This window comes from Theropithecus gelada, chromosome 16, assembly GCF_003255815.1.
Source record: "Theropithecus gelada isolate Dixy chromosome 16, Tgel_1.0, whole genome shotgun sequence".
NCBI classification, from domain to species: Eukaryota; Metazoa; Chordata; class Mammalia; order Primates; family Cercopithecidae; genus Theropithecus; species Theropithecus gelada.
In genome coordinates this window covers 22,919,085-22,946,562 of record NC_037684.1, presented here as the reverse complement: position 1 = coordinate 22,946,562, position 27,478 = coordinate 22,919,085, and positions in this window count along the sequence as shown.

Genomic DNA, 27,478 nt, shown 5'->3' with positions numbered 1-27,478 from the left:
TTTATTTTTTTTTTTTTTTTTTCTGACCAGGCACGGTGGCTCATGCCTATAATTCTCACACTTTGGGAGGCTGAGGCAGAAGGATGCTTGGGCCTATGAGTTCTAAAGCAACCTAGGCAACATGGTGAGACCCTGTCTCTAGAAAAAAAATTAAAACATAAACTAGCCAAGCATGTTTTCATGGGCCTGTTGTCCTAGCTACTTGGGAGGCTGAGGTGAGAGTATCACTTGAGCCCAGGAGATCAAGCCTGCAGCAGGCCATCATCATATCACTGCACTCCAGCCTGGGCGACAGAGCGAGATCCTGTCTCAAAAACAACAACAAAAGGCCGAGCGCGGTGGCTCAAGCCTGTAATCCCAGCACTTTGGGAGGCCGAGACGGGCGGATCACGAGGTCAGGAGATCGAAACCATCCTGGCTAACACGGTGAAACCCCATCTCTACTAAAAACTACAAAAAACTAGCCGGGCGAGGTGGCGGGCGCCTGTAGTCCCAGCTACTCGGGAGGCTGAGGCAGGAGAATGACGTGAACCCGGGAGGCGGAGCTTGCAGTGAGCTGGGATCCGGCCACTGCACTCCAGCCTGGGCGACAGAGCAAGACTCCGTCTCAAAACAACAACAACAACAACAACAACAACAAAATTTCCCAGGGCTTCTGTATTACCTTGTAAATAAAAAACAACATGGTAAAACAAACAAACAAACTAAACCAACAAGCACATAAATACAAATGGAAAGAAACAGAGCAGGGCAGGGAGAGTCCCACAGTCGGAGAACATCACGGCTGGGTGGACAGGTGATAAGACTCTCACCCCAGAGCTCTTCTCAGCTGGCCTGTCTGCTCAAATCTTCTGGAATTAGAAAGATACCCACAACCCGGGAGAAACTAAACAGCAGCAGCACCATAAGGAGACAGACCCAGATGGCATGGAGAATTCTTACACACTGAAGCCTTGTGATATAGGCGGCACTGCAACAGACAGGCCATCCCGCCATCCAACAAGTTATGCTGTTTCTTTTCTAAGAGACAAAGTCTTACTCTGTCTTCCAGGCTAGAGTACAGTAGTGCAGTCATAGCTTACTGCATCCTCAAACTCCTGGGCTCAAGCAATCCTCTTATCTCAGCCTCTTGAGTAGCTGGGTCTACAGGGGTGCACCACCATGCCTGGCTAATTGGAGATGGGGTTTCACCATGTTGGCCAGGCTGTCTAGGACTCCCGATGTCCAGTGTTCTGCCTGCCTTGGCCTCCCAAAGTGCTGGGATTACAGGTGTGAGCCACCGTGCCTGGCCTTCGCCTATTTTAAAATTGGGTTGTCCTCTTATTGAGTTGTAAGAGCCTTTTTACATATTCTGGATACAAGTCCCTGATCATGTATATGATTTATGAATATTTTCTCCCATTCTGTGGATTGTCTCTTCACTTTCTTGATGTGCACGTTTTGTTTGTTTGTTTGTTTGTTTGTTTTGAGTTGGAGTTTTGCTCTGTTGCCCAGGCTGGAGTGCAGTGGCACGATCTCGGCTCACTGCAAGCTCTGCCTCCTGGGTTCACGCCATTCTCCTGCCTCAGCCTGCCAAGCAGCTGGGCTACAGGCACCCACCACCATGCCCAGCTAATTTTTCGTATTTTTAGTAGAGATGGGGTTTCACCGTGTTAGCCAGGATGGTCTCGATCTCCCGACCTCATGACGCCCACCGTGGCCTCCCAAAGTGCTGGGATTACAGACGTGAGCCACTGCCCCGGGCCTATGTGCACATATTTTTACATTATGTTACTTGGTGCATATTTTATTTTCTGGGGTCTTTCCCTCATAGCAGTACAAAGAGATCTGTCGTATTTCATATAAGTTTTTGAGCTTCATGTCATGACCTTGGTTTTCTTTTGGTTCACATATGCCTGGGTATCTTTGCCCTTTTTTTTTTTTTTTGAGATGGAGTCTTGCTCTGTTGCCCAGGCTGGAGTGCAGTGGTGCGAACTCGACTCACTGCACCCTCTGCCTCCCGGGTTCAAGTGATTCTCCTGCCTCAGCCTCCCAGGTAGCTGGGACTACAGACATGTGCCATGATGCCCCGCTAATTTGTTTGCATTTTTAGTAGAGATGGGGTTTCACCATGCTGGCCAGGATGATCTCGAAATCCTGACCTCAAGTGATCTGCCCACCTCGGCCTCCCAAAGTGCTGGGATTACAGACATGAGACACCACTCCCAGCCTGCCCATTTTAAAAGTCGATATTGTTTTCCACCTGTATCTTGTGAGCATAGTCAACGCTCAGCGAAGGTCAGCTTCCTTCCTCTTGTCTGTCCTCATGAAATGCCCCTCCCCATACCGCCCCCCTGCCCCAGGATTAGCCTTTGCTGTCCCAGGACTGAGCTCCAACATGGGAGCCCCTCTCAACAGCCCCTCTTGAGCCTGCCCCTTTCCTTCCCTGCCACTCCCATGCAAGGCCTGCAAGGCCACTGGGCAGGGCAGGTCCGCCCCACTGAGTTGCCATTCTCCCCATGTCCACCAGGGGCCGCCCCACTCCTGCCTGAGTTCCCTTCAAGAACCTGCGTTTTTAATTCAGTTCCTCCCTGACCTCCCATCTCGCCCAGCACCACCTTTGGGTGTAAAGCCCCAGAGCAGTATTCCTGATTATCCAAGGAGTCCATTAAGTGTCCTGTGAGACATCAGCCAGTGCACCCTGGCTCCCTCATTCAGCACCTGTGCTGTCGTTTTCTTGTCTGCAAAATGGGAATAATAATTTCCACCTCACTTAGAAAGAATATGTAGGCAGGGCACGGTGGCTCACGCCTGTAATCTCAGCAATTTGGAAGGCCAAGGTGGGCGGGTCCCTTGAGGCCAGCAGTTTGAGACCAGCCTGGGCAACACGGTGAAACACCGTCTCTGATGAAAATACAAAAATTAGCCAGGCGTCGTGACACACACCTATGATCCCGGTTACTCGAGAGGCTGAGGTTGCAGTGAGCTGAGATCGCACCACTGCACTCCAGCCTGGGCAACCCAGTGAAACCCTGTCTCAAAAACAAAACAAACAAAAAAACAAAACAAACAAACAAAAAAACCAAAGAAATAATATATAGTTCAGGAGCCTGATGCACGAGAATTGCCTAAACCTGGGAGATGGAGGTTGCAGTGAGCTGAGATTGTACCACTGCACTCCAGCCTGGGCAACAGAGTGAGACTCTGTCAAAAAAAAAAAAAAAAAAAGGAAAAGAAAAGGAAAATAAATAATATGTAGTGTTTAGCAATGTGCCTGGTATACAGTAGGTGCCTAATAAAAGCAAGTCATTTTACAAGGGTTCAAAGTCCATCCCTCCACAACTCTCCCTAAAGCTCTCCAGGCCTGTCTGTTTTCTTAGGTAATGGGGTGGCACCTGAGTTACATGGGGGTGAGATCTTGTAGGGGCACAAGCTTCATGGGTTACAAAGTCAGACGTGTGAACGTTTTTATTTTCTATAATTGACTTGGATTTCTACCTCCATTTCCCATGTTGCATGACGTGGAAACATTTTTGTTACAGAATTCAGGGTTTCTTCAGTCAATTCTTTTTTTTCCAGGATGGAGTCTTGCTCTGTCGCCCAAGCTGGAGTGCAGTGGTGCGATCTCAGCTCACTGCAACCTCTGCCTCTCAGGTTCAAGTGATTCTCCTGCCTCAGCCTCCTGAGTAGCTGGGATTACCGGCATGGGTCACCATACCTGGCTAATTTTTGTATTCACCATGTTGGCCACACTCGATTCCAACTCTTGACCTTGTGATCCACCCGCCTGGGCCTCCTGAAGTGCTGGGATTACAGGCGTGAGCCACCGCGCCCGGCCTCTTCAGTCAATTCTAAGGTTTTGCCTCCCCCTTTGCCCTGGGGTCCCAGCTAATGGTGTCAGTAGGGAGACGGCTTTGATCTTGGTCATTCTTGTTTTCTCTGCTGGTATCTGTAAAGATGGTCTCTGGCCCTATCAGGCATCATTGCTGATGTCCATTCACACTGGATTCATTACTACCCGTGTCCACCCCGTCAGCGGCCCAGCCGGCCTCCTTGTTATACCATCCTGATCCTGAGCTTCATGTGGTCCCAGAACCCTCCCTCAGCCACTTCAATGGGAAACTGTGGGGAGGGGGCTGTCTCAGGCCCTCTCTGCCCAGACAAGCCACAGCAGGACGTCTCCTTACATGTAGAGACATGAGGGTGTTCTGGAGATGGTACCTCAGTGCCTTCACCAGGAAGCAGGCCCCTCTACTCCCTGAGCTCTGCAGTGCCCCTACTGTAGCCCAGACAACAGGGCTGGAGTGGGGAGGAGAGAGCCATCGCGTGATCGGTGTTTTTCCTGAGGCAAGGACCTCAACTTTGTAGCTCAATATCCAAGACCTAGCTCCATTGGCATCTCTCTTCATTTCTTCTGAAACATTCCTGCCCCAAGGACATCCTTGCTGCCATCTGTGTTGGGGCAGGGTGGTATGACATGCTAAGGAAAGAAGCCTGGTTAACATTTCCTAGTAGTAGCTTGCCACACCTTTTGCCCTGTTTTCAGGGTACTCCTAGTACAAACTGACTCACGCCCGCCCTATGGCACCATAGGGAAGTTTGTGCTCCCAGTAATGAGTAGGGTGGAGCCAAGGGTGGTGAAAGAGGTTTTCTGAGGGTTGGTACTCAGCTCCTTCTGGGAGGGGAGACAATCCTGGTTGTAAACAATAGAAAACAACCCTGGTTAACTGTAGCCCAAAAAGAATTTTCTGGAAGGATGATGAGTGGTTCATAGAATCACAGGGTAAGCTGGAGAACCAGCCTCACAAATTGGGCAGGAACCCAGAAGGCTGGGAGACACAATCACAGGGAGGGGCTTATGAGGACAATCGTGCCAACCTCAGAACCACCACTGCCCTTTGATGGTGGCAGCTGGGACCCCAGCATTAGAGGAGCAACACCTCAATGGTCCCAGCTTCTCAATGACCCTCCATCAGTGTCAAAGTCCTAGGCAGGATGAACCAAGGCTGAGTGCCCAAGCACCCCCTGCAGGAATTGGATCTTTGGCCCCCTTAGGGCTTCCATAGGGGGAAAGCTGCCTCCAGCCCATCGTGAGGTTTGTATCCTCCCCTCTCAATGGGTATTTGGATGACAAGCAACTAAAATCAGCAAATGCACACATCTCTCTAATTTCCCTGAATTTGCATTTGCCAAGAGGCAGTTTCAAACCTGCCTCATTTGAGCAGTCTGATACTCAGAGTGCTGTTTGTTTATGCCACTCGGAGAGCTTGCCAAATACAGTGAAGTCATCTGAACAGCCTGAGTGCTTCCAGATAAATACACCGGCCTGGCCGGGCGCGGTGGCTCAAGCCTGTAATCCCAGCACTTTGGGAGGCCGAGACGGGCGGATCACAAGGTCAGGAGATCGAGACCATCCTGGCTAACACGGTGAAACCCCATCTCTACTAAAAATTACAAAAAACTAGCCGGGCGAGGTGGCGGGTGCCTGTAGTCCCAGCTACTCGGGAGGCTGAGGCAGGAGAATGGCGTAAAACCCGGGAGGCGGAGCTTGCAGTGAGCTGAGATCCGGCCACTGCACTCCAGCCTGGGTGACAGAGCAAGACTCCGTCTCAAAAAAAAAAAAAAAAAAAAAAAAAAATACACCGGCCTTCTTTCCACAGCCCCCATCGTAGCTAACATGTACTGAACAGTGGGCCAGGCACTGAGCTCGGTGTTCTACCTGGAGGGTTGCCTTGGGCCTTACTGCCATTTTTCCAAGGAGGAGACTGAGGCCCAGTGGTTTAGTAGCTTTCCTCAGTCCACACAGGTCTAGATGGGAATAACAGAGACTTGAACCCACACAGCCTGTCAGGCCCTGCTCCCTGGTGATCTAATGGAGCAGACATTAAACCAATAACCACAGGTTTACGTACATGATTACAAGGAGCGCTGGAAAGGGAAAGAACAGGGTGGGAGGAGGAAGAATGACAGAGAAGACAATTCATAGGGGTGGGGTGGGGTGGGTGGGGGTCCCGGGAAGGCCCCTGGAAGAACATTTAAGCTGTGACCCGAATGATGGATTTAGCCAGGCCAACAGTGAGGGGAAAGAGGCAGCGGCAAGTAGCGAGACCTCTGAGGTAGGAGAGAGGGGAATGTGTTCGGGGGAGGGAAACAAGGGCAGTTTCTGCCACAGGAGCAGAGGGAGCTAGGGATATCTGGGTGGGGCCGTCAGGCAGGGCCAGGCTGGGCCTTGGTGCTCTTCAGCTCAGAACTCCTCACCTCCTCTCACTGACCCCCACCCCAACCTCTGAGCTCCGACCTCACAGCACAGTCAGATGCAACCTCTTCTCCCCACCTCCGCTGTGGCCACCCTAGTCTGATTATTGCAATGTCCCCTCCCATTCCCACTGGTCTCCCTGCTTCTGCACCACCCCCATATCTCTTCGTTCTCAGCAATAAAGTGATCCTTTTAGCATGGAAGTCAGAGCTTGCCAGGCCTCTGCTTCTCATTTTGCTTAGAGTAAGTGCCTAAGTCTTGCAATGGTCTACAAAGCCCTCCACAGTCTGGGTCCCAGGAGCTCCTGCAACGGGGTCCCCTCTCTTACTTGGCCGCAGCCCCACTGACCCTGTGCTGCTTCTCAAGTACACCAGGCAAGCCCCTGTCTGGAAGGAGGGCCTTTGCACTGCCCATTCCCTTGGCCCGGAATGTTCTTTCCTCACATATCCATGGGCCTCTCACCCTCCAGCAGGCCTGCCCAGGCATGTTCTCATAGTGGAGCTCAGGGCAAGAACAGAGGGAGATGCTAAGCCCTTTGCCTGCCTCTGGTCTGCTAACATCCTACTGGCCACAGCGAGCACGTGGCTGAGCCCAGAGTCTGAGTGGGAGGGCACCAGGATGGTAGATGCACACAGTAAAGACACAGGGAGAAAAGCACTGGGGCCCTTGCACACTTGATTACAGCCCCTTGATCTGAGCTCCAAATCCCAGGCCTCCTCCAGCACAGGGACCTGCCACCATCAGTAACTCTCTCCACCAGCCGCCATCCCGTTTTCATTCAGCAAACATTTGTGGAGCACCCGCAGCGTGCAGGCCCTAGACGCTGTGAGGCAGCTGCACATAAAGGAGATGAAGTCTCTGCCCTTTAAAAGATTTTATTTTATTTTATTTTTTTGAGACAGAGTCTCTCTCTGTCACCCAGGCTGGAGTGCAGTGGTGCGACCTCGGCTTGCTGCAATCTCTGCCTCTTGGATTCAAGTGATTCTCCCATCTACTCGGGAGGCTGAAGTAGGAGAATCGTATGAACCCCGGAGGTGGAGGTTGCAGTGAGCCGAGATCATGCCACTACACTCCAGCCTGGGCAACAAGAGTGAAACTACATCTCAAAGAAAAAAAAGAAAAAGAAATATTATGTGTAGGTACAATGGGGAGGCAAGTGGTCAATATCTAGTGCTATGTGAATCTCAGCAACAAGCAAGTGGGTCAGAGTGCAGCCGAATTAAAGCTTAATTATAACTCTATTTCTGTCCAGAACCTGACATGTGATTCTTGTTAACCCTGTGGGGACAGTTTCAGTGGCTGGAACAGAGTGAGCAAAGCAGAGAGAGGAATGTTAGTGGGTGGCAGGCAGGGAGGTGAGGCAACCTGAATGATGTTTCCAAAAGGCCACCCCACGCGCAGACAGAACCTGGGTTGAAGGGGAAGAAGGGAAGTGGGGAGTCTCCTTAGGAGGATATTGCCATCGTCAAGGTGAGAGTTCGTGGTAGCCATGGCGGTCAGATTCAGGATGTACCTTGAAGGGGGCCCAAACAGGACTCGCCAGTGCATTGGAGGAAAGGGAGGTAGGAGTCAAGAACGACTGACGCTATTTTTTTTTTTTTTTGAAATGGAGTCTCACTCTGTCACCCAGGCTGGAGTGCAGTGGCGCAATCTTGGCTCACTATGTCCTTCTCCTCCTGGGTTCAAGCGGTTCTCCTGCTTCAGCCACCCAAGTAGCTGGGATTACAAGTGTGCACCACCACACCCGGCTAATTTTTGTGATTTTTAGTAGAGAGTGAGTTTCACTATGTTGGCCAGGCTGTCTTAAACTCCTGACCTCAGGTGATCTGCCTGCCTCGGCCTCCCAAGGTGCTGAGATTACAGGCATGAGCCACCGCACCCGGTCAAGGATGACTGACATTTTGAACTTGAACAAGTGGGTAAATGGAGTTACTGTCTAGTGAGATGGGGAGTGCTGGGGTAGGGCCTCTGCTTTAGACAGAAACGGTCTCTGAGAGGACAGGGTCTTTGGAACCTGGTGTCCGAGGTAGACAGAGAGACTGGCATCTCAGGCAGGAGTGGGGGCTTGGGAAGCCTCACCTTCCACAGTGTGGGGGAAGCAGGAGGTCATCAGAATTTCACTAGCCATCCTATTCATTCATGAATTCATTTATTCATTCATTCAGCAAAAAATTATGGTGCACCGAGGATAAGCTAGACACTTTTCTGGATGCTGGAAATAGCAGAGAACAAGAGGTGGTGTTGCCAGTCTAATTTGGTTCCTTACCTCCAGGTAGAAGAGACAGGTAATGAATAAGCAAACACATGTGAAAGAGAAGATGATCTTACAGAAGGACGGTGTCACAAGGAGCAGTAGAGGGTGGTGGGGAGTGCCAGGGAATTGGAATTGGGTCAGAGGTCACCCAGGCAGCCCTGAGGACCAGTCCCAGCCTCCCAGGAGGACCTGCCTCAGTTTATCTTCTTTTTGTCCCACAGAATGGCTGCTATACCATTAGGAAGGGGAGGGAAGAGGAGTGGCCCCGAAGTGACCCTCAGGGGTCTTTGGGGGAGGGCTTTGTCCTAGAGGAAGAATCTCTTGGCAGGGCGCGGTGGCTCATGCCTGTAATCCCAGCACTTTGGGAGCCCAAGGAGGGTGGATCACCTGAGGCCAGGAGTTTGAGACCAGCCTGGCCAATGTGGTGAAACCCCGTCTCTACTAAAAATACAAAAATCAGCCAGGTGTGTTGACTCATGCTTGTAATCCCAGCTATTCGGGAGGCTGAGGCAGGAGAATCACTTGAACTCAGGAGGCGGAGGTTGCAGTGAGCTGAGATCATGCCATTGCACTCCAGTCTGGACAACAGAATAAGACCCTATTGAAAAAGCAAAAATTAGCCAGGCGCGGTGGCACATATGCCTGCAGTCCCACCTACTCAGGAGGGTGAGGCAGGAGATCACTTGAGCCTGGGAGTTTGAGGCTGCAGTGAACTATGATTGCACCACTGCACTTCAGCCTGCGAGATAGAGCATAGCCCTGTCTCAAAAAAAAGGAAACAGCTGGGTGCAGTGGCTCACACCTGTAATTCCAGCACTTTGGGAGGCTGAGGCGGGCGGATCACCTGAGGTCAGGAGTTCAAGACCAACCTGGCCAACATTGTGAAACCCCATCTCTACCAAAAATACAAAAATGAGCCGGGAGTAGTGGTGAATGCCTGTAGTTCCAGCTACTCAGGAGGCTGAGGCAGGAGAATCGCTTGAACCCGGGAGGCAGAGGTTGCAGTGAGCTGAGATTATGCCACTGTACTCCAGCCTGGGTGACAGAGTGAGACTCTGTCTGAAAAAAAAAAAAAAAAAAAAAAGGATACAGAGAACCTGTGAGAGGTACATGCTGTGTTCCCACAGAGCAAAACTGCTCAGACCACTGCAAAATTCTTCTCCGAGTGTATGGAAATGGGTTTCCTCACTTTCTACCGTTTGAGAGTTTCTGCTATGCAAAGAATTTTCTTTGTGCTTCCTGGTGCTTTATCCTGCAAAGTATGGGAGAGTGAGGCCCGTGAAGGCTCATACGCCAAAGTTCCCATCTGAGCTCTGCCACTGCATGGATGGGTGACCTCAGGTGATGTGTTCATGTCCTTTGGAAACAGCAAGAGTTAATATCGGGGAGCAATTTAGTTAAAAGGGATTTTGAAGAAGCTGAACTCAGACAATTGTGAGCAAGCTTCAGGGATGGTTCTGGTCATTGAGACAAGTAATAAGACGAATACTAGAAGCTGCGCTGAGGCTGTGACAGGCTACGGAGAAGAGGGGGCAGCGATGTGTGCCAGGAGAGTGTTGTGTTATGGGGGCTGAGGGACTGGGAGGGCCATGGGCATTCCTGGGGTTTCCAGTTTGGGCACTGGAGTGTATGATTAACTGAGAGTGCGCACAGAAGGAGAAGCCAGCTCGGAGGGAAAAAGATCAGGTTCTGTTTGAGGACACTAAGGGTGAGATGATTGGCCAATTGCTAGAAACTTGGATGTGAATCTGAGGAAGGAAGTTGGACCCATAAGTGCCCAGTCAGAAATCCTCAGGGCCTGGATGGTGGTTGTGCAGAGAATGACCAGATGATAACTCCTGCTGTTTCCCTTTCCTTCTACGGACACATCCAGAATACACTTTGGGCCAGGCACAGTGGCTAACGCCTGTAATCCTAGTACTTTAGGAGGTCAAGGCAGGCAGATCGCTGGAGTCCAGGAGTTTGAGACCAGCCTGGCCAACAGAGCGAAAACCCGTCTCTACAAAACAACAGCAACAACAACAACAACAACAATTAGCTGGGCATGGTGGCGTGTGCCTATAGTCCCAGCTACTTAGGAGGCTGAGGTGGGCAGATTGCTGGAGCCTGGGAGGTCAAGGTTGCAGTGAGCCAAGATCACATCACTGCACTCCAGCCTGGGCAACAGAGGCAGACTCGGTCTCCAAATACAAAACAAAACAAAAGAACACATTTTGCAGCCTCCCTCCATCAAGGGGGCTGCTTTCTGTCCAGTGGAATGTGAGTAAAGTGGTAATGGCACTTCCAGGTCTGGCCCATGAAAATCTACCCTCAGCCTTCCAATCCTCTACTCTAGGTGTTGGCTGACTTTTTCTGTAAAGGACCAGATGGCAACGGTTTTAGACTTCATGAACATTGCCATCTTTATCGCACCTAATCACCTCTGCCGTTGTTATGTGAAGATAGCCATAAGCAATATATAAATGTGTCTGTGTTTCAATAAAACTTTATCTACTAAAGTAGGGCCACAGCTACTCCTCTCTGTCTCTTATTTGCTGCCTGGATTCTGATGTTCAGGTAGCCCTTAGAAGCCACGTGTTGAAAGTGGCACAGCCTCCCATTGTCTGAGACACTGTAAGAAACCCAGACAAGAAACCCAGATGGGGTGCAAGGAATTGGGGGGTCTCCATTTCTGCTATAAGAAACGGAGATGCCTGATTCCTTGCCCCCATCCTCCTTTTATGGAGTAAGAAAGAAACCTGTATTGTGTTTAGCAACTGAAATTTGGTGGGGGGTTATTTCTTCCATAAGTTAGTGTTAGTTTAACTAAGAATTGTTACTAGGGGCGGGATATTGCCATAATGAAAATCTGAAATGTGTGGCATTGTTTTTGTAGTTGGGGAAGGTGGTAAGAAAACCTTTGTCAGGGCAGCTGTCCTCTGACCCTGTAGCTCTAAGGAAAGAAGTCATAAAGTACAGGCAGCACTTAAGTCTCAGAAGAATAAGATGGGACCAGTGAGCACTGGCTGATTTGCAAGCAAAACTGAAATGAAATAGGAACTCCAGAAATTTGGGGTCTTGGTTAGGAACATTGACTGCTTCTAGATGCCAAACAGAAGGAAGTCATAGCTTAAAGGCCTTTGAGTAGCAAAGGCCCATGAAGCCTCAACCTTACGCAAGGTCAGAGTCAGTGAGTGTCCTTTCCCTGGTCTGAGAACCTCAAGATTGCCGTCAGCACATTGAGAGAGAGTGGCCTGAGGGCAGACAGCAGAAAAACCAGGCTGGAGAACTGTGTCTAACTATGAATTTCGCACTTGGTTGCTGGCATCCAGAAATGACTGAAGCAAGTAGATAAGGAGCCTTTTCAGATTTTCAGGGAACTGTATTGTCAAATAAGCCATAAGCCTGAACTTCAAAAAATAAAAATAAAAAAGAGAGAGAGAGAAAGTGTTTGAACTTCCGGGCCTTAAAACCACCTTGAGGCTGGGTGCAGTGGCTCACGCTTGTAATCCCAGCACTTTGAGAAGCTGAAGCATGTGGAACACCTGAGGTCAGGAGTTCGAGACCAGCCTGACCAACATGGTGAAACCCCGTCTCTGCTAAATACATACACACACAAACACACACACACACACACACACACAGTTAACCGAGCATGGTGGCGCATGCCTGTAATCTCAGCTACTCGGGAAGCTGAGGCAGGAGAATCGCTTGAACCTGGGAGGCGGAGGTTGCAGTGAGCTGAGATTGCGCCATTGCACTCCAGCCTGGGCGTCAGAGCGAAACTTCATCTCAAAAAACAAAACAAAACAAAAGAAAACAACACCACTTTGAGGTCTTAAAACTTTTACCCGAAGGAGCTGCAGGCTACAAAAGATAAGTGGCAACCGGGAAGGGTCTACCCCTCAACAGCCACTGTGAATGTGGCCTTGAGCAATGTGGCAAGAGGACGGTGTGGAGGGCAGGGCAGGGAGCCATAGAGAACAGGACAGGGCAATTCCTTCAAGAATGGGGGCTCTCCCAGCACCCGCCCGGCCAAATGGCATCATCGCTGTCATCAGAGCCTGCTTTGCATCTTCTATTCTTCCCTTCTCTGAAGAGGATGTTGTCCTGTGCTTGCCCTATCTGCGCCCCACCACTGGATCCGGAAGTGTGCTGTGTGTCTGTAGTGGGGTGGGGAAAGGAAGAACACAGATAACTTGTTCTTTTAGGCACTGGTTTCCAGATCACAGGGAGTCACAGAGGACCTGGAGGAGAGAATCCTGTGTGTGCTGGAGATCCTGAAATGTGGCGGAGGCCCCCCAGGAGGCAGTGATGGTGTGGACTCAGCTGCCTCCCTGGGAAACAGTGAGTGTGTTCCATGTGGGAGAGGAAGAGTGAGATGGCTACTTAGTGGCCATTGGGCAACCCGTGGCAGAGACTGGCTAGAGGCTTACGAACACTGTCTTTGTTCATTATTTTGCATTGCTGTAAAGGAACCTGAGGCTGGTAATTTATAAAGAAAGAGGGGTGTTTGGCTCATGGTTCTTCAGGCAGTACAGGAAGCATGATATACCAGCACCTGCATCTGGGCAAGGCCCCAGGAGGCTTCTACTCGTGGCCGCAGGACAAGGGGGAGCAGGCACGCCACATGGCAAGAACGATGCCAGGCTCCTTTAAACAACCAGGCCTGGTGCAGTGGCTCACACCTGTAATCCCAGCACTGTGGCCAAGGTGGGAGGATTGCTTCAGGCCAGAAGTTTGAGACCAGTCTGGGCAACATAGCAAGACGCCATCTCTAAAAAAAAAAGTTAGACTGGGCGCCGTGGCTCACACCTGTAATCCCAGCACTTTGGAGGGCCGTGGTGGGCAGATCACTTGAGGCCAGGAGTTCAAGAGCAGCCTGGCCAACATGGTAAAACTTTGTCTCTACTCAAAATACAAAAATCAGCTGGGCATGGTGGCAGGCATCTGTAGTCCCAGCTACTCAAGAGGCTGAGGCATGAAAATCACTTGAACCCAGGAGGCAGAGGTTGTAGTGAGCCAAAATTGTGCCACTGTACTCCAGCCTAGGTGACACAGTGAGACTGTCTAAAAAAAAAAAAAAAAAAAAAAAAAAAAAAAAAAAAAAAAAAATTTAGCCAGGTGTGGCGGTGTGGGCCTGCTCAGGAGGCTGAGGTGAGAGAATCACTTGAGCCTGGGAGGTGGTTGCAGTGAGCCATGATTGCACCACTGCACTCCAGCCTGGATGACAGAGTGAGACCCTGTCTCAAAAAACAAACAGACAAACAAAAACAAAGCACCCACATGAGCTAATAGATTGAGAACTCACTCATTACCCTGGGGAGGGCACCAAGCCATTCCTGAGGGAGCCACCCGTATGATGCAAACACCTCCCACCAGGCCCACCCCTAACACTGGGGCTCCTATTTCAACATGAGATTTGGAGGGGCCAAACATCCAAGCTATATCGAACGCCAGCCCTTCTACTGCCAGATGAACTGCTAGATCCGATTCCCCACTTTCATTGCATTAGATGCGGCCATGGGCGGAGTTCTGGCCAGTGGAAGGTGGGTGGAAATGAGGTACTTGTCTATCATAAAAGCCCACACAACCTTCCAAACCATTCTCCTTGTTCTCTCCAGGCTGCTGACTGGATACAGATGCCCAAGGCCAATGTGGAAGCCATGTGTCAAAGATGGCAGGGGGCCGGGCATGGTGGCTTATACTGGTAATCCCAGCACTGTGGGAGGCTGAAGCAGGAGGATCACTTGAACCGAGGAGTTTGAGACCAGCCTGAGCAACCTAGCAAGACATCATCTCTACAAAAAATTAAAAAGCTGGTCCAAGTGTGGTGGCTCACACCTGTAATCCCAGCACTTTGGGAGGCTGAGGCAGGCAGATCACAAGGTCAGGAGTTCAAGACCAGCCTGGCCAACATAGTGGAACCTCATCTCTACTAAAAAATACAAAAAAATTAGCCAGGCATAGTGGAAGGCGCCTGTAATCCCAGCTACTCGGGACGCTGAGGCAGGAGAATCGCTTGAACCCAGGAGGCAGAGGTTGCAGTGAGCCAAGATCGTGCCATTGCACTCCAGCCCGGGCAACAGAATGAGATTCCACCTCAAAAAAAATAAATAAATAAATAAAATAAAAAACTAGCCGGGCACTGTGGCTCACATCTGTAGTCCCAGCTACTTGGGAGGCTGGGGTGGGAGGACTGCTTGAGTCCAGGGGGTTGAGGCTGTAGTCAGCAGTGATTACACCACTGCACTCCAGTCTGGGTGACAGAGCAAGACTCTGTCTCAAAAAATAAATAAATAAATAAGTAAATAAACATTTGTGACTTTATGGAATTCAAGCCAATTGGATTTCATATGAAGAAGTACACTTCTATTACATTAAGCCACGGAAACCTTGCTGTTTGCCTGTAATAGCAGCTGGTGTCACCTTAACTAGAGTTGAAGACATGGGAGCAGAGCAGCCAGAGCAGGGAGAGGCAGGAAGAGAACTGAGGCAGGACCCTGGGGACACCTCATTAAAGAGTGGGTGACAGGGAGGTGGCGCAAAGGAGACCGAGAAGGAAGCAAGCAGAGGATGAGGGCAGAGTGAACTTCTGAAAGAAAAGGAACATGGTGGCCAGGCACGATGGCTCACGTCTGTAATCTCAGCACTTTAGGAGGCCGAGGCAGGCGGATAACTTGAGGTCAAGAGTTCGAGACCAGCCTGGCCAACATGGTGAAACCCCATCTTTACTGAAAATACAAAAACTAGACTGGTGTCATGGTGTGTGCCTGTAATTCCAGCTACTTGGGAGGGTGAGGCAGGAGAATTGCTTGAACCTGGGAGGCGCAGGTTGCAGTGAGCTGAGATCACACCACTACATTTCAGCCTGGGTGACAGAGTGACACTCTGTCTCAAAAAAAAAAGGAACGGGCCAGGTGCAGTGGCTCATGCCTATAATCCCAGTGCTTCAGGAGGCCAAGGTGGGCAGATCATAAGGTCAGCAGTTCGAGACCAGCCTGACCAACATGGTGAAATCCCGTCTCTACTAAAAATGCAAAAATTAACCAGGCATGGTGGCGGGCGCCTGTAATCCCAGTTTACTCCAGAGGCTATGGCAGGAGAATCACTTGAACCTGGGAGGCAGAGGTTTCAGTGAACTGAGACCGTGCCATTGCACTCCAGCCTGGGTGATAGAGCGAGACTCCATCTCAAAAAAAACCAAAAAAACAATGGACTGTGGTGGAGAGAGAAGTGTCTTAGTTTGTCTTATGCTACAATAATAGAGTACCTGAGACCGGGTAATTATGAGGAACAGGGATTTATTTCTTACAGTTCTGGAAGCGGGGAAGTCTAATATTGACGGGCCAGCATCTGGTGAGGGCCTTCTTGCCACATCATCTGACAGTGCGAGGGTGAGAGAGGTAGAGACAGAGAGAGAGAAAGGGGCCGAATTCATCCTGTTGTAAGGAACCCACTCCCACTGAGATAACAGCATTAGCCCTTTCTTGAGGGCAGAACCTCATGGAATAATCACCTCTCATTAGGCCCTACCTCTCAACACTGTTGCATTGGGGATTAAGTTTCCAACACATGCTTTTGGGGGTACACATTCAAACCATAGTGAGAAGAAACTCTAGATACATATGTATACATACATACATACATGTACCTTTTTTTTTTTTTGAGACAGGGTCTCACTCTGTCACCCAGGCTGGAGTGCAGTGGGGTGTTCATAGCTCACTGCAGCCTCAACTTCCTAGGTTCAGGCAATTCTCCCACCTCAGCCTCCTGAGTAGCTGATACTACAGGCGTGCACGCCACCACACCTGGCTGGGTTTTTTTTTTTTTTGGTAGACATGAAGTCTCACTATGTTGCCCAGGTTGGTCTCAAACTCGTGGGCTCAAGATCCACCCACCTCAGCCTGCCCAGGTGCTAGGGTTACACGCGTGAGCCACTGAGCCCAACCAAACACTACATATATATATATATGCATGTATGTGTATATATATAAAAAATATAAAATATATATGTGTATATATGTGTATATATATAAAAATTATATATAAAATATAAAACATATATGTACCAAGGCAAAGGCTTAAAAAATAATTTTAAAAGTATATATATATATTTTTCCCAAACTAAAAAGGATGTGTCTATTGAGGCCAAGAGGATGCAAACAATCCAAAGATCAAAAGCCTATTATTTAATTAACTTCCTTTCTTTGCTTGTTAGATGAGATTTGGATTTGATGTGTCTGTTTTCTTGGCCCTGTCTGCTCACGAAAGCCTTCTACGGGGGAAGCTGCGGGCAGGTTCCTATAGCGACTCTTTGGGAGAACTCTCACGGGCTGAGTAATTGCTTAGTTCTGCCTGCTTCGTCCTCTTCTGCTTCATAGGTACTACAAAATAGTTGTTGTCTACAGCGGTGAGCCCCGCAGGGAGTGAAAACAAGTTCTGGAAGTTCAGTGTGCTGTCTTGGCGCTGGTCCACGTCCTTCATTGTTATGTCCGCAGCCAGAGGGGCTTTTTGGTTCTCCAAAGATCCAGGGAACTCCTTCCCATGAGTACTTTCAGGCCCTCCTTCATTAAGTAGCCTTTATCCCCAGCAAATCTGTGAAACGTAAACAACACGGTTTCCATGGTGTGTTCCATTGGGCCGGGGTTGCTCGTGAGATCTGTTGAAACCTTGGCCAGAGGTGCGTTGTGGGCGCTTGGCAAGCTGGGCCTCAGGGCCCCTCGGGAAGGCGCAGTATTAAGAACTTGTTTTGCAAAGGAGCCCTGGGTCAGGCACTGGGTCTGAGGCTGGCCTTGCGAGGGCCCCTTTCCTTCTTGGGACAGGCCACCACACCACGTGGCAGATGCAGCTCTCGGCAAGATGCAAGGGGCAGGACGCAGGAGACACGCTCAGTCCAAAGTGGAGTGGTGTTTGGGGGCTCTGGGCTGGGAAATTTACATGGGGGTCTTAACTTCTTGGAGTCATGAACCCCTCTGAGAACAAGGCAAGAGCTAAGTCCCCTACCTGAGAGCAATGTAGGCAGCTGGACGCGCTATTTCACTCCCAGCCTCGGGAATTTCGTGGGCCTCCTGAGGCCGGCCCATGGGGTCCAGGGAAAGAGCCTCGGCCTTATAGGGTCTCTTACAACCTTGACTAGCTGCCTCCCACAACCCTGCTGGGATCCGTACCTTACAAAGGAGGAAATAGATGCCATGTAGAACTTGCCTGGAGTCACACAGCTACAAGCGTGACGCCTGAATTTGAAGGCAGGTGTGTCTGACTGTCCTGTTCCCTTAGCGTTCAGCACGGGGCCTCTTCAGCCATCCCAAGGCATCCCCAGCAACACAGAAGGCACCTCAGGAAGGGGTCAGGGGAGGGTTCAGGGAGGAGGGGATGTCTGGGCTCAGCAGGTGGCATGGCTGTGGGAGCCTCAGGGCTGAGGAGAACCCAAGGCAGGGAACGAGGCAGGGCCTTGCTCAGGACGTGGCAGAGACAGGGGTGAGCTCAGGCCTGGTTGCAGCCGACGCTCGAGCTGTCGGGCAGCCCTGAGAGGCCGGAGTGGAGTGGTGGACCCAGGAGTGAGGAGACGCCTCGTCCAGCAGCCCACGGTCTGTTTCCTTCTACCCCTGGATCAGGAGAGAGCAGCAGGCCTGATGTCAGCTGGGCTTCCCTCTGCCCGGCACTGTCATCACTCAGCCTTTGCTTTCCTTGGCCTCACAAGCAAGGCTGGGGACAGGAACAAATATGACTGGGTCTCTAACATCACCGTAGGGAGTCAGAGGCATTTCCCCCTAATCTGAGGCCTCCCCGTCTGAGGCCCTGTGTATTCGTTTCTAGAGCTGCTGTAACTAAGTACCACACACTAGGCAGCTGCAAACAACAGAAGTGGATTGTCTCACAGTTCTGGAGGCCAGGAGTCTGGAATTCAGGTGTGGACAGGCCTGCTCCCTCCGAGCCTGGAGGGGAAGACGTGGTGCCTCTTTCTGGCTGCCGGTGGTTGCCAGTCCTCCTGGCAGGCCCAGGCTTGCGGCTGCTTCCCCGCAGTCTCCGCCTCTTCTTTCTTTCCCACAGAGCAGGAGTGTATGTCTGTCTCTCTGTGTCTCTTCTCTTCTTTCATAAGGACACCAGTCCTATCGGATTAAGAGCCCACCCTACATTCCAGTATGACCTCACCTTTGCTAATTACATCTGCAACAATTCTATTTTCAAATATGTCACATTCGGAGATACTAGGGGTTAGGTCTTGAGCATATCTTGTGAGAGGAACACGGTCTTACCCATAACACCCTGCGGGGTAATTTACCTTTCCCTAAGGAGCCCCCGCCCTGAACACCCCTGGACTGTGGCGTCCCCACCCTCACACCGGCCTCCAGCAATGGCCGACCTGGCAGAGCCAGGAGCTGTGGGGGCTTTCACAGCCCGTGCCTGGGTGACCAAATCCAGCTCCTGCCACCAGAACCTTCCTTCCAGGGCGGCTCGTGAGTGGTGCCGTGCTGGGAACACACAGCACGCAGCTTAGGGCACCGGCTGCTGCCACCAGCCCCCGGTTAATCTCCTCCAGCCTCAGCAAGAATGTGGCGGTGACAGGGGCTCTCAGGAAGGCAGGGAAGGAGGGGAGGCCTGGTGCTTTTCTTTCAAGTGGAGAATTCTCCCCACGGATCTGCTCCAAGGAGTTAGTAGGGAGGGAGGGAACCAGGTTTCCAGCCTGGCATTCCGGACCAACAGTCCCTGGCCGGCCACTGGGCCCTGGGGGAGGTGGCTGTGAGGCTAGGGTCGGGGAGGGGTGCAAAGGCCGCTCAGCTCTGGGCCAGGTTTCCAGCAGGAGGACCTAAGACAGCCCAAGCCCACCTCAGAGTCAGGTTGGCTTGGTCATTCATTCCCTCCTTTGCTCCACCAACATTCACCCAGTACTTATTACATAGCAGGGACATGCGGACCGGGAGACCAGAGTAAAACAACAGGAGAGATGCTGAGGTCAGCTATGCTCAGAGGAGAGGGCTTGGGAGAGGGCCCTGGATCTGGCTTGGAGAGGCAGGGAGCATTCTCCAGGGGGGACGTGTTTCAAGTAGAGTGCATGCAAGTCAAAGGAACGGAGACCTGGAGATCCTGGGGCTCTCCGAGGGTGCCAGTCACCCCTCAGGACTGGGATGAGCCCCAATGCCAGGAAGGGCAGGTGCCAAGGACACAGGCAGGAGTCAGACGACATGGAGTCTGTACCAGGGAGCTTGGGTTTAATCTTCTGAGCCATGGGACGGCACTGATGGGTTTTAAGCAGTGTAAAGACTTGATCCAATTTGTGAATTGGATCATCCTGGCTGCAGTGGGCAAGCTGCTGGGGTTCCGGGAATTGTTTGGAAGTCATTGGTTCAATGCATGGCAGTGGTGTGACCACCTGGGAGGATGACCCCACAGAGCAGAGGAGTGGCCCAGGACGCACCTTTGGGAATGTCAGCATGGGGAGGGAAGACCGGGGAAGAGGAGCTGGTCAGAGAGAGTGTATAAGTGGCCAGAAGAGATAGAACGTGGCCTTCAGAAGGCAGATAGAGAGCAGTTAGGGAAGATGGGATTGTCCGTAGCATCAGATGCAGCCAAGACGTCAAGCGATGCAAGAACTGAATATATCATTGGGTTTGGTGATTGGGAGGTGGCCTCCGTGAGCGCAGCATGAGGGGGTTTGAAGCCAGCGGGCTTATCACAAGCTGGCAGGCAGCTGGAAACTCGTTCCTTGTGCACAGCAGTTATGAAGGCTGGGGAGCGGCCTTTTTAGAGGAGAAGGAGGAGGAGGAGAAGGGGGAGGAGGAGGAGGAGGAGGGAGAGCTGCTGGTGATCAAGTTCCCAAGGGCACTGCTGGCTGAGCAGGAGCTTCAGCTTGCAGCTGCTTTGGGACCGTTCACCCTGGACAGAAGCCTGAGTGAATTGTTACCCCCAGGGTCTAAGGTGCTGCATTGCAGCAGCAAAGAGCCCCCATTATAACAGCGCTTGACTGATGGCCTACTACACGCCAGGCACTGAACCAGGGCTTTGCGCACATGATTTCATCGAGTCCTGCACAGAGGTATTATTGCCCATGTGCTGACGTTCAGAGAGAGGTAAGTGACTTAAGCAAGAAGCTCTGCTAGTCAGTAGCAGAGAAGGGATGTGAAGCCAGGACGACCTGAACCCAAGGCTATTGCAGCTTCATCCTGCTGTTGTCCTAACTCCTGGGAGATGTGGCTGAGAAGTTCTCTTTGGTCCTCGGCTGTTGGGTGGTGAGCGGTTGACAGGTGGCTATGCTTATCCAATCTGGGCCAGGAATTGGACTTCAGGTGGCTGGATCATTCATGGAGAGAGCGGCAGTGGCTGGGGTTGGCATGAGTCAAGGTAACAGATAGCTGATGCCGTCTTCTTGAGGAGTCCTCTCTCTCAGGGTGGTGGTAGAACCATGGAGGCAGTGGGGTGCAGGTGCAATGAAATCCTTAGCCCTGGGACCCTAGATGGGCTCTTTGTCTGAGGTCAAGGTCAAGGGTCACGAGTGCTAGATAGGGTCCTCCATGATGGGAGGAGCCTCCAGAATCCTGGAGGGTAATTCACAGTAGACCGTGGTGGTCCTCTGAGGAGTGAAGCTGTGAGTGGTGGCCATCTCTGGAGAGAAAGAGGGTGCAGCTAGTGGTGCTGGTGGTCTAGGACAGCCCAGTGCTCCCTAGCAGTCATCCTCTAAGGCTGCCACAGTGGCTCTGTGATTTGGGAGCATGGACGCTGCACACAGGTGACCTTCACATCTTCAGCAACCACAGCTGGATGGTGTGACAAGTGTTGCTGGGAGCTCTCTTTTCATCTGGGCACACAGCAAGACCATATGCCCAGCTTCTCCTGTGGTTAGATGTGGCCGTGAGACTGAGTTCCATCCCAGTGGAGGGAACGGTCTGGGGAAATGTGACTGTTTTTCTAGGCCTGCCTGTAACTATAAAAGCCTTCCCCACTTCACTGGCTCTTCATGCCCTTTCCCCTTTCATTGCTGGATGTCAACATCCTAAGTGACCTTGGGAGCCATGTGTTGAAGGTGACAGATCCCGGGTAATTGAAGAGCTCTGTGGCAGAGAGCTCCTCCCCCAACTCCAGGGGCCGGGCCCACCTGTGACTGTTTATGTGAATGAGAATTCCCCCTCACTATGCTTGTGCCATTATCATTCTCAGGTTGTTTCTTGCAGCATTGACTGATCCTGTCTAATACAGATAGCCACAAAGCCGTTAGGTCCTGTGATCTCTTAGCTTTCATCTCCAGCTATTCTGTATCTGTTCAGTAGTTTTGGCTCTCCCCAGCCTGGAGCAGATGTGGAATTTGAACTCTCACGAGGCACAAGCCATTTTCTTTGGATGATTATGTTATGATGTGCTGATGCACCATCTTGGGGAGCCAGACCCTGTAAAGTGGTTCATCCCCCCTTTACGGTGGCTGTAATTGTGTCTGGGGTGTTGGCTTCAGCTAGAACCAACTTTCTCCAAACAGACAGGGGCAGAGGTCACCTGTGCTGGCTTCCTGTTGCAATTTTATGTCCCCACCAGAGCACAAACAGCACTCCCCTGGGTGAAGTGACTCAGGGAATAAGGAGGGCAGACAGAAACTGGTTTCTCAGCTGCTGGCAGCTCATGCTGCTGCCAGGCCTTTCTCCTTCTCTAGGAGGCTGGCTGTGAGGTAGGAGAGGTGGACAAAAGATGACAGTGTTTCACTTTTGTTTTGTTTTGTTTTGTTTTATGAGACAGGGTCTTGCTCTGTGGCCCAGGCTGGAGTGCAGTGGCACAATCACGGCTCACTGCAGCTTCAACCTCCCAGCCTCAAGCAATCCTCCTGCCTCAGCCTCCCAAGTAGCTGGGACCACAGGCGTGCGCCACAACACTTGACTAATTTTTTATTTTTAGTAGAGATAAGATCTCACTATGTTGCCCAGGCTGGTCTCCAACTCCAGGGCTCAAGTGATCAGCCCACCTTGGCCACCCGAATGCTGGGATTAGAGGCAGGAACCACCGCGACTGGCTGTAGGTGTTTCTTCTTTTTTTTTTTTGAGACGGAGTCTCGCTCTGTCACCCAGGCTGGAGTGCAGTGGCCGGATCTCAGCTCACTGCAAGCTCCGCCTCCCTGGTTCACGCCATTCTCCTGCCTCAGCCTCCTGAGTAGCTGGGACTACAGGTGCCTGCCACCTCGCCCGGCTAGTTTTTTGTATTTTTTAGTAGAGACGGGGTTTCACCGTGTTAGTCAGGATGGTCTCAATCTCCTGACCTCGTGATCCGCCCACTTCAGCCTCCCGAAGTGCTGGGATTACAGGCGTGAGCCACCATGCCCGGCCAGACACCTTTATCTTAAAACCAGTATCTGCAGAGCAAAATGGCAGACTGGTCTCGCTTAGTAAGTGAAATAGAGGCACCTAGTTTAGATGGGGAAAAAGAAACACAAAAAAAAAGACAAGAATCCAGTGAGTTTGCTGGGCTTATTTGCAGCTAAAGTGATTGATAGTGGGTGCAGGTCCTGAACCATGACTGCGTCCTGTGCTATGGAAACTTCATTTCACTCAATTACCTAAAGTGTGTTCTACAACCTCGAGATTTGTAATGATGATAGTGGGGATGACTATGACTCTTTTTTTTGTTTCTACTTTTCAGGCACATTTTTTTTTGTTTTTGTTTTTTTTGAGATGGAGTCTCGCTCTGTCACCTAAGCTAGAGTGCAGTGGCAGATCTCAGCTCATTGCAAGCTCTGCCTCCCAGGTTCAAGCGATTTACAGCTAATTTTTTGCATTTTTAGTAGAGACAGGGTTTCAACATGTTGGCCAGGCTGGTCGTGAACTCCTGACCTCAAGTGATTCGCCTGCCCTGGCCTCCTAAAGTGCTAGGATTACAGGCATGAGCCACCGCGCCCAGCATCAGGCACAGTTTTTAAGTGAGTTATATGTCGTAAATTCTCAAAATATTCCTGTGGAGTAAGTACTATTATCCCATTTTACAGATGAGGAAACAGAGGCACAAAGTTATTATATTAAGGACTATATTTTATATGAAAAAGGCTCTGTAGAAAAAATTGGAACAACAAAAATTATCTTTTTCTCTTTGTTATTATTATTATTTTTTTTTTGTAGAGATGGGGGTCCCACTATGTTGCCCAGTCTGGTCTCGAACTCCTAGGCTCAGGCGATCCTCCTGTTTCAACCTTCCAAAGTACTGGGATTACAGGCATGAGCCTCTGCACCTGGCCACTCATCTTTGTGTATGGAATGGCTGGACAAAACATAAAGTCACTTAAGATAGAGGCTGAAGAGTCTACTTTAATTGCATATAGGGCCTTTGCCTAATGAGTCACGTAATTGGGGCTCCACGGAGTCGTTAATATTTCACATCTTTTCCCATCAGCACTAAGTAAACACTATTTTAATAACCGCAATACTACTTCTTTTTTTGGGCCCAGGAAATTGCTTGGTTCATTGTTCCCTTTTAGAGAAGATTAAACAAAATAGATTTTCATAATTGTCATTCTGTACTTTTTTTTTTTGAGACAGAGTTTTGCTCTTGTTGCCCAGGCTGGAGTGCGATGGTGCAATCTCAGCTCACTGCAACCTCTGCCTCCCTGATTCAAGTGATTCTCCTGGCTCAGCCTCCCGAGTAGCTGGGATGACAGGCATGCGCCACCACACCCGGCTAATTTTGTATTTTTAGTAGAGACGGGGTTTCTCCATGTTGGTCAGGCTGGTCTCAAACTCCCAACCTGAGGTGATCCGCCTGCCTTGGCCTTCCAAAGTGTTGGGATTGCAGGTGTGAGCCACCGCGCCTGGCAGTTTTCTTTTCGTGGGCGTGTGTGTGTGTGTGTGTGTGTTTTTTTTTTTAGACAGAGTCTCAACAGAGTCTTGCCCTGTCACCCAGGCTGGAGTGCAGTGGCATGATTTGGGCTCACTGCAATCTCCGCCTCCCAGATTCAGGCAATTCTCCTGCCTCAGCCTCCTGATTAGCTGGGACTACAGGTGCGCACCACCATGACTGGCTAATTTTTGTATTTTTAGTAGAAACAGGGTTTTACTATGTTGGCCAGGCTGGTCTCGAACTCCTGACCTCAAGTGATCCCCCGCCTCAGCCTCCCAAAGTGCTGGGATTACAGGTGTAAGCCACCACACTGGGCCTCATTCTGTACTACTCATCCCAAAAGGGAAATCTTATACTTTCTGATCGCACAATATGTTCTGAGGAGGAGGTGAGGAGGGTTGCTGATCAAAGACACTGGGGAAGCTACCTAGGAAGTGTCAATACCCAGTTCAATGCACACAGAAGTCCTGGCTGGACAGAGGAGGGCCCAGTGTTCTGCATGTGGGAACACAGTCCTTAGGATCACCTGGCTTGGAGGCGATGCTGCCTAAGCCAGCAACTTTTTCCAGAACCCACTGGATGGCACCCAAGGATGTTATCCAGGTGAATGGCAACTCCCTGCAGGATCCATTCATTAGCCTCTAAATGACATGGAATGGGGGAAATCCCACAAGCTAAGGGTCAGTTACCAGGTGCAAACTGTCCAAGGAGCATCTGGAGAACTTTCTTGCACTTTCTGACCTCCAGGGTCTCGACAAGCCTGGGTATGTCCCCAGAGGTCCAGTTTTATGAATATTGGAGCTCCATGCTGTTCATCCAGGAAGCTCAAAGTTAAATGAAACACCTGGGGACCCCACAGAATTATTATATTGAGTGGGGGGATTGCTAGTCTGGGCCAAGGCAGGATGCCCCATTTTCTCCACTTCAGGGAGCACCTGGGATTTGTGGTGGGAGGCGGGAGCTACCCCTGTGAGGACTCTGGCTTGAAAGTGACAAAATCCAACATAAGCCAGCTTGAGCAAAAAGGGAGAATTTGCTAGAATCGACCAAAAACTGCCGCTGCACACTTGGCTGCTCCGCATGTGGGAAGGGCCGAGCTGCAGAGACCCTCCATCAGGTAGGGTTCTGGGGGCATGGCAGCCCCCCTAGGGCCACGTGGTTGGAATGGGGGGGGAAGCCGCCTCCAGGAGGAAGGGGTGTTCCCTGAAGAGGGCATGTGGCAGACCAAGAGGCAAATGTGCGCCTCACCAAGGAACTTGGCTTAGCATTGTCAAATTTTCTCTGTGTTGGATTAGGGTCAAGCTCTGTTTGACTTGGCACAGAAGCTCGAAGGCCCGCTGGCTGCCCCACTCAGAGATGAGTATGGAGGGTCTAGAGGGGGCGCTGTGGGGTTCCAAGCCAGAACAGCCGAAAGTAGAAAACCACCCAAATATCCATCAACTGATGAATGGATCAGCACAATGTAGAACCTACAAACAACAGGCAGGGCGCAGTGGCTCATGCCTGTAATCCCAGCACTTTGGGAGGCTGAGGCGAGTGGATCACTTGAGGTCAGGAGTTTGAGACCAGCCTTGCCAACATGATGAAACCCTGTTTCTACTGAAAATACAAAAATTAGCCGGGCGTGGTGGTGTGTGCCTGTAATCCCAGCTACTCAGGAGGCTGAAGCAGGAGAATCACTTGAACTCGGGAGGTGGAGGTTGCAGTGAGCCAAGTTCGAATCACTGCACTCCAGTCTGAGTGACAGAGGGAGACTCCGTCTCAAAAACAAAAACAAAAACCCTACAAACAACAGAATATTATTCACCCATGTAAAGGAGTGAAGTACTGACACCCATAGATGAGCCCTACAAACCTCATGCTAAATGAAAGAAGCCAGACACAAAAAGGCCGATATGGTATTACTCCATTTCTGTGAAATGTTTAGATAGGCAATTCACAGAGACAGGAAGTAGACTCATGGTTGCCAGGGGCTGTGGGGAGGGGGAATGGGAGTGATGGCTAATGGATTTCCTTTGGGGTTTGATTAAAAAGTTCTGGAACTAGGTAGTGGTGATGGTTGCACAACAATGTGAATGTCCTCGATGCTACTGAATTGCATACCTAAAATGGTTAAAATGGTCAAATTTATATTATGTGTGTTTCACCACAATAATAAGAAAAAAGATGAGCTTCCTTCAGACAAACACATGGGGGCTTGCAGCTTGGAGACTCGGGAGAAGATGTGTGTGAGGCGGTTATCCGCACAATGGGTGGGTTCCATAGCTTGGGTGAAGAGTTCAAGACCAGCCTGTGCAACATGGCAAAACCCCATCTGTCTCTACAAAAATTACAAAAATTAACCAGGTTAGGTAGTGTAAGCCTGTAGTCCCAGCTACTTGGGAGCCTGAGGTGGGAGGATGGCTTGAGCCTGGGAGGCAGAGGTTGGACCACTGCACTTTAGCCTGGGTGATAGAACCAGACCTTGACTCATCGACTCAAAAAACAAACAAACAAACAAACAAAAATAAAAGAAAAAGAAAAAGAAAAGAAAAAGGAGGAGGAGGAGGGGGAGGAGGAGGAGGCAGCGGCAGAGGAGGAGAGGGCAACAAATTACAGAGGCAGAAACTGGAGTGACGTGGTCAAGGTGCTGGGAGCCAACAGAAGCTGGAAGAGCCAGGGATGGATTCTGCCCATGAGCCTTGGTCCAGTAAAAATGGATTTCAGGCTCTGGCCTCCAGAACTGTGAGAAAGTAAATTTCTGTTGTTTGAAGCCACTGAGTTTCTGGCAATTTGTTACAGCAGCCACCAGAAACTAATACAGTTATCATGAAACCATCATTAGTATAAAATTCTGTCTTTTTTTTTTTTTTTTTTTTTTTTTTGAGACGGAGTCTCGCTGTGTCACCCAGGCTGGAGTGCAGTGGCCGGATCTCAGCTCACTGCAAGCTCCGCCTCCCGGGTTTACGCCATTCTCCTGCCTCAGCCTCCCGAGTAGCTGGGACTACAGGCGCCTGCCACCTCGCCCGGCTAAGTTTTTGTATTTTTAGTAGAGACGGGGTTTCACTGTGTTAGCCAGAATGGTCTCGATCTCCTGACCTCGTGATCCGCCCGTCTCGGCCTCCCAAAGTGCTGGGATTACAGGCTTGAGCCACCGCGCCCGGCCTAATTCTGTCTTATTAAAAATGTAAAATTAGGCTGGGCACAGTGGCTCATGCCTGTAATCC